Consider the following 8,027-nt stretch of genomic DNA (forward strand, 5'->3'; position numbering starts at 1 on the left):
GCAGCCCTACGATCGGTATACAAAATGTTTATGATCGCACCTCTGATTTGACAGGAGAGCATCGCCCGCCTTTTGCGCGTTCTATTGTATTATCCCAAGTTGTGTCTGTTTCTCATGGTTTATAGTATTAAATCCTTGTATTTGATGATGATTGGTATTTTAGTTTAACTGTACCTATTAATAAGTTACAATTTCAGTAATTGGGCCAATGGAATCATTTATCTTAGTAAAATCTGAATCTGCGCCTAAATTGTAGGTATAATGTGGTATTTTATCCTAAAATTCGACCAGTTTCCAATAAAAATAAATGCTATGCAAACCACGGTATTGCTCAATTCGTACCTTTGTACATATCTATTGAATACAAACTAGATCGGGTTAAACGGGCAAATGGGTAGAAAAGTGGGATTTGCCTTTTGACCGTCATAAATCTTTGTGGGAAACGTGTTTTTTTCAATATTCTGATTATATTTAGACGGAGCCACTGACGTTTGACACTAAAGATGACCGCTGAGTGCTGCCAAAATTGAAAATCCCTCGCATATTATTTTTTATTCCTCTTTATTTCTTTCAAATCTTAGGCTAGGTTATTTATAATACGAATATAAAAGTAAAATACAAAACCACTTACAAAACAATAAAAAAATATAAACATATTATAAAAAACCTAACCTAGGGGGCCGCCAGCAGCGGGGCAGGGCACAAGCTGCCGGTGGTTAGGGCTGCAGAGAGAGGAACCGTCGGACTATCCGCGCTGTGTCCAAAATCACCGCCTTCTGCATCTGACCCTTGATCCAACCACCGAGCGAGAGTCTCTTAAGATGTTGGTCGAGACTCTTCGCTATGAGACCGTTCGCTGAAACGACTATCGGGACAATGATCGTTGAATCAACATCCCACATGGTGGTTATCTCGTGAGCCAAGTCTAGGTACTTACTGGACTTGTCCTTCTCGGCTTTCACGAGATTCTCATCATGGGGGATGGTGATGTCAACGAGCACGGCCCGGCGTTGCGGTCGATCTATTATCACAATGTCAGGCTTATTGGCTACAATAGTCCTGTCAGTGATAATAGATCGATCCCAATAGAGCGTGGCACGGCCATTTTCAAGAACTGGCGCAGGTAAGTACTTGTAGTACGGTACTTCGCGGTCCACAAGGCCGTATTGAAGAGCAAGCTGCTGGTGAATGATCCGGGCTACGAGATTATGCCTGTGCAAGTACTCACCGTTAGCAAGATGAGAACAACCGGAAATGATATGCCTGAGTGATTCTCCGGGACGGCGGCATGCCCGACAAATGTCGACCGTGCCGTCCTTCAGGATATATTTCCGGTAGTTGTTCGTCATCATAACTTCGTCCGCAATTGCACAGGCAAAACCCTCAGTTTCTCCGAAGAGGTCCCCGAATCGTAACCAGTTCACCGATGCGAGCAGGTCTACATCGGGTCCCGTGAGGGCCTTGTAGAACCGCCCGTGTAGCTGCTTGCTCTCCCATACCGCCTTGCGGTCCGCAGTACTTAGTACCACAGGTTTGCGCCAGTTCTCTTTCGCCAAGGAGAGCGGCGTGAGGTTTCCGTCCACTGCCACCACATCACGATGCATCCCACACTCGTTGTTAAGGAAGTAATTCCTGAGATTGTACACCTCACGGTTGTGGAGATTTTTGGCGTTTAGGAAGCCTCGACCTCCGCACTTCCGTGGGATGTACAATCTCATAACAGACGAGCGCGGGTGTAACATACGGTGTGTGGTAAGCAGTGACCGGACCCTCCGATCCAGGGCGTCCAGCTCGGTCTGTGTCCACCTTAGTATGCCAAAGGAGTATGTGAGTAGAGGCATTACCCAGGCGTTAAAGGCGCGCACTTTGTTGCCTCCTGACAAAAGACTGTTAAGGACTTTTGTCAGCCGACTGAAAAAGCGCTCCTTCACCGACCGTCTAATGCCAACATCCTCAATACCCAACGACTGTGACATACCAAGGTACTTATAGGTTTCTGATTCAGAGATAGATCTGAACGACATCGTCTCAGAAAGTTGTAAATTTTCTGAATTTACAACCTCCCCCGCTGTACATGCATAACCGCACACTTATCGACACCAAACTCCATTCTGATGGCGGTACTGAAAACTTCTGTGGTTTTCAATAGCACCATCAGGTCTTGGGTGTTCGGTGCAAATAGTTTGAGATCGTCCATGTACAGAAGGTGAGAGATGACTTCACCCTCTCTCCGAAGCCGGCAACCTAGCCCTGAATCCTTCAGCAGGGTGCTGAGGGGATTCAGAGCTAGGCAGAACCATAATGGACTCAGACTGTCACCCTGGAATATTCCTCGCTCAATCCTTATGAAGTCCTGCGGGCCAGTGGGGTCATCTCTGCCTCCTGGTTGACGAAGGACTGTGGTCCACTGCCTCATACATGCAGCCAGGAAGGATACTAAAGCTGCATCAAGTTTATACAGCTCCAATACCCTTCCCAGCCATGAATGAGGCACTGAATCATAGGCCTTCTTATAGTCAATCCAAGCGGCCGAGATGGCCCCCTTGTTCCGCCGAACTTGTTGGCAAATGGTCATGTCTATGAGGAGGAGCTCTTTAGTACCACGGGACCCAACCCTACATCCATTTTGAGCGGGGGCCAGAATGTTGTTAGCGACAATATGCGCGTTAATTTTTGCTCTCAAAATGGATGTAAGGAGCTTGTAGAGTGTAGGCAAGCACGTGATGGGTCTGTAGTTTTTTGCTTCCGTGGTACTACCGGACTTGTAGAGCAGGAAAGTAACACCAGTTGTTAGGGAAGGTGGGAGAGAACCAAGATCGAGGGCTTGTTGAAATTGCGTTGCCAAACGCGAGTGCGAGCATCGAAACCATTTTAGCCAGAAGTTGTGCAATCCGTCCGGTCCAGGACTTTTCCAGTTCTGGGCCGTACGGAGAGCACAACTTACGTCGTCGGGGCTGATGGTGATAGCCCCCATAGGTTCGATGTTCTCGCACTCGCGTTCGACAACGGTCATCCACTCACCCTCCGTGTGTTCGACGGGCACCGACCAGATGCTACGCCAGAAATCAGACATGGCAGTAGCATCCGGCAGCCGCACGTCAGACACACGAGGGTCGGTTTCCTCCCACCTTATTTTTTATTATTATTATTATAAATGGGCTTACTCTTGACCACAGACTAGCCAAAGGCAAAGACGTGGCCTACGATGGAGTGAGCTCGCCCAGAAGATGCCTGTTCACTCTTGATTTGAAGGTTGCCGGGTTATATGAGCTCGGAAATATAGCCGCCGGCAAGGAATTCCACTCCTTGGCAGTGCGCATAAGAAAAGAAGAAGCAAAGCGCTTCGTTTCGTTATTTGTAGTAGGCTTTTGAGTTTGTGTTCCGTAGAAGCACTTTTTGTACAAGAGTTGAGTCATTTTGAAGAGAAGTTGAGTCACTTTTGGGCAGAGTTTAGTCAGTTTTATGCATGGCTTAGATGAAGGTCTTATGAATTTGGTTACAATTTAGAAAGGGTTGCGAAAGGTTTCATAAAAGTAGAAATAAATTACGTTCAGGAATTGTAAAATGGAAGGTTCAAGTAGATTTTTTTAAGCTACTTGTCATAGACAACCGCCGGCGCAAAGCGCATTCTGATTTCAAGGAAATTTTATGATTGAAATCTGGATAACAGATTAAATATAGAAATATTATTTATTATGGCTACCTATGTACGATTCAGTATAGTGAATTCAATTTTTCAAGCAGAAACTTACAAAATGTGAGACACTGGATTTGATTTGAGATCAGATCCACAACTGATCCTAAACTAAATCCTGTCATGTTACAACCATAATGCCTACTTTAGTCTTGACTTGTTTTGCTCCATGGAAGGAAATGACGCGAGCTTGCAATAATAGGAAACGCGGTTTCTAGGGTAATTTGTAATAAGTCACGGTGGGTGAGTAATCTATTGTGAACATGGGTTGCTAACGTAGTTTCCCTGTTTGGCTGTCAACACTATCAACAGTGATATGTAGGTAGTTAGTTACCTACCTATAGGTATTTTTTAGACTATAGATGCTGCAGAATCGGAAATAGGGCCTAATGAGAACAGTCTTCGACATAATTTTAACCAAATTGTAACTAATATGTTAGGTTTATACCTATTTAATATTATAAATTTCAGACCCCGAAAAATTTAACATTAATTAATTAATTTTCTAGATAATGAATAGTTTCCCCCTTTTCCCTTTTGCTGTGTACTTAACACAGCAAAAGGGAATGTACACGGTTCTAATGGGTTGGCAAAACGCGCTTGTGACACTCCTTGAGTTGCAGGCGTCCATAGGTTACGGTGACCGCTTTCCATCAGGCGGACCGTATGCTTGTTTGCCACCGACGTAGTATAAATTTATATTTTTACTTAGTTTTTGCCTGCGGCTTCGGTCGCGTTAGAAAGAGACAAAAAGTAGCCTATGGCACTCTCCATGCCTTCAAATATATCCACTTAAAAAATCACGTCAATTCTTCGCTCCGTATTGCCGTGAAAGACGGACAAACCAACAGACACACACACTTTTCCATTTAATATTAGTATGGATAATTAATTTACGATTGAACATGTAAGTTCTTCTATTACACATGGTATAAAAAATATAATATTTACTAAAGAATATTTAATACATACTGTATAAATTGTTTAAACACCTTTATACTTAGGCACCCAAAAAATAAACTATAAGTACTTTTATCACACGTAACGTAAGGTAGTTGCAAAATCTTTAATAGATTATTTGAATAACTTACCGTAATGTTTTCAAAACTGCAATCCGATCAGTGTGATTGTTCCAAGTATTCGAACACACTCAAATATCTTTTTATTTCTTTATACACACTTATCACTGCATAGTAAAGTATGGTTAAAAACACAATCCTAGTTATGTACCTAATGGTCTCTGTCATCACAATATTTTATTAAGTTTTGGGTAGGTACATTATTTTTTACGATTTAATATTCGCGCCAAAGTGGGAGGTGGAAACACGTGCGTTCGGTACCACGGCATGTGTCACACTGACATAACGAGAAACGATAGCGCACAATGCGTATGCGCAAGCGACAGAGTAAAGAGGCGCAGATAGTTCACTAGATAGTTTATGATATGTACAGTACTCGTATCACAGGTGACTGCTAATTCAATCGATACCTTCAAAGGGTCTACATTCTATAAGTTTTTTGTAATGCTTTTAGCTCAGTCAACGAGTTAGGACGAAAATCAGTAGATTTTGAGTTATGCAAGTTTTTTTTAAAATTCTACCTGGCCTATGAATGTAAATTGTAAAAAAGTAAGGATTTTTTTACTTGTACTCCAATTACTAAAGGATATTTTTTAACATAAAAAACATGTAAATGTTATCTATATACGTATAAAAGAAATAAAAGGTTAACAAAAGCGATTAGAAAAAAAAATTACGAAACTTCGTCATAATCACAAAAACGAATTATTTATGTCATACCCTTTCCAAAAATGTAAAATGGTTGACATGTTTAACTCAATTATTGAAATCGAGACACGGAAGTTGATCAGTGGTCTTTATAATCAGAAATTATGTGTAAGTACCTAAATATATTAATGTATAATTAAAAAATAATATATACCTATTGAAAATAATAACTGTAATAACAAAGCACGTACGTACAAATACAGCGTACGCTGAAATCGTACCTGACCCGAAATCGGTTAGTTTGTGTCATGCTTGTTTCGCTTTGTATCGCATCACTAGGTATACAATTGAAATTGAAAAGAAATACCTATTCTATTTGCAATAAGTACATTGACAAAGGCGTTGTTTTGACGCGTAAATGCATATAGTATAAAATAACGAAAAAAGAAACGTTATAAGATAAATAAATAAATAACAATTATCAAAAAAATAACTAAATTCAATTTACGGATATTAAAAATCTACGACGAAATTTAAACGAGTAAGGCCCTCCGCTCACGAGGCTACTCTCAAGCGACGCGATTGCAATGCAATTCATGGTTGCATACTGGTATGCTACTCGTTTCCGCACACAGTGCTACGCAACTGAGACGATTTTTATCATTTGCAGTGCAACATTCGTAGCTAGGTAGTACTATTTACAAGGCGAAACACGATGAATTTTGAATCGTGACGTTATTTATCACTCACCCCTTCATAGTTTGTAGTAGGTTAATGTAATAATAGTAGGTAAATAAACCCTTCATTTCATAAAAACAAAATATAATACCTATACTGACCTGTCATATTCATTTTTTTGCCAATATCATTCCACGCCTTTTTCACCACATCTTTTCTCATATATTCTGGCAGCTTATAATTATACAAACACGGATAATTTTCCACTTCTTGGACAAATCGAATATTAAACTTTTGATCCACCGCCATTTTTGTTTGCAACGTGCATGCGACTCGAGTAGCGTGCGACCAGCAATGACAGTCGCGTGCGACTGGTAGCATACGGGTCGTAGACGCGTCTCGTCGTGTGCGGAGCGACGTTAATTTGTATGCAGGCTACTCACGAGCGACGCGTATCATACGCGTATGAGACGAAAGTCGCTTGAGAGTAGCCTCGTGAGCGGAGGGCCTAACTATGAAGTGAACTATCTTACATTTTTAATTTACGTCGCCATTGTCAATACAACGGAGGGACACCGGAGTGACTCACACGCCGCTCCTGCCGGCTGCGTCATTATACCAACCACGCGGCGCAGTCTCGCTCTTATGACGTCACCTTAAAGTCTATAATTGAGTGAATGGTGGCTGTTTAATTCTTATAGATCGGTCTTTAGTGTTTGCTATTAAGTTCAGTATGGTGGCCAGTTTGTGCCATTGATGACTTAAACTGGAATAGATGAGTAACGTGTATAAAGGTAAAAAGAGCTGAATTATGAATGGAGGGGGTATAATATATACAAATCACTAGCTTTTGCCCGCGGCTGCGCTCTCGTTAGAAAGAGACAAAAAGTAGCCTATGTCACTCTCCATCCCGTCAACTATCTCCATTTAACAAAACACATTAATTCGTCGCTCCGTTTTGCCGTGAAAGACGGACAAACAAACTGACACACAACTTTCCCATTTATAATATTAGTATGGATTTCCTCTTGACATTTTGACTTAATGGGAAAAAATAGCTAAGTTAGTACTTAGTAAAGTGAATTTTTTTATAAATATATATTACTTACTTAACCCTTCTGCACGAGGGGGTATGTAATAGGTATACTAACTACTACTAAGTAAGTATATTATGTAAAAGGTTAGTCCAACTAAACTCTCTTAAACTAACTTGTAAGTCTTGTAACCATTGTTATCAATAAATATTTCATTTTCATACTCACTATAGGTAAGGTCAATACGGCTAAGTGTGTAATAAGGCGAAATGGGTCTGGCTTTCCCATATTCGTCTACCACTAATCGTGAGTAGCAAGAAGCAAAAGTATGAACGCGCAAACCCACCTGTGACAATGAGTAATAAGGCAAAATGTGAAGGCTAGACACACTTACCCTTATGATTATGACACACTTAATTACCCGTATTGACCTTACATATTACTTGGTAGGACATAAAAAAAAATCCCCGCCTATATTGATTATTGATAAACGGATATCTTTTTTCATTATAATAATTAGGAGTGAGACGCTAGACACATACACTTTTTTAAAAGCTCCTAATAACATACCGCATGCAGCTGCTCCGGAGTGCCAGTAAGACATCATATCCATCCATAGTTGCAGGGCTAAGGTGGCTGTCTATCATTTGTCACCATGTCTGTCACGCTCTAACAAATATGTAAGTGCGAAAGTGACGCATGATATGACAAGTGACAAAAGCACGACCATGATACAGCCACTGTGTCATTCAGATACTGAACCTGCGTACAGTCTAACCAAAAAGAGTAGAAATTAAAAAGAGCTAAACAGACAAAGATAACCCAAAAACTGCCCCGACAATGCGGTGACCCCTCCTTGACCTAGTGCTGGCCGTCACTGATGAGTAGTCGCAT

The 8,027-nt window shown here is 41.1% G+C and overlaps 1 protein-coding gene across 3 annotated transcripts in view; it reads right to left on the reverse strand.

Annotated features, from left to right (window-relative positions):
• Positions 1–5,035, reverse strand: part of LOC125235130 (G-protein coupled receptor moody-like) — a 106,530-nt gene extending 101,495 nt beyond the window's left edge. For all 3 annotated transcript variants that reach the window (XM_048141570.1, XM_048141571.1, XM_048141572.1), the window contains exon 1: positions 4,786–5,035. The gene's annotated coding sequence lies outside the window, so the exon portion shown is untranslated. The remainder of the gene's footprint in view (positions 1–4,785) is intronic.
• Between the last annotated feature and the right edge of the window lie 2,992 nt (positions 5,036–8,027).

Source organism: Leguminivora glycinivorella, chromosome 17 (assembly GCF_023078275.1).
Source record: "Leguminivora glycinivorella isolate SPB_JAAS2020 chromosome 17, LegGlyc_1.1, whole genome shotgun sequence".
In the NCBI taxonomy this organism is placed as follows: domain Eukaryota; kingdom Metazoa; phylum Arthropoda; class Insecta; order Lepidoptera; family Tortricidae; genus Leguminivora; species Leguminivora glycinivorella.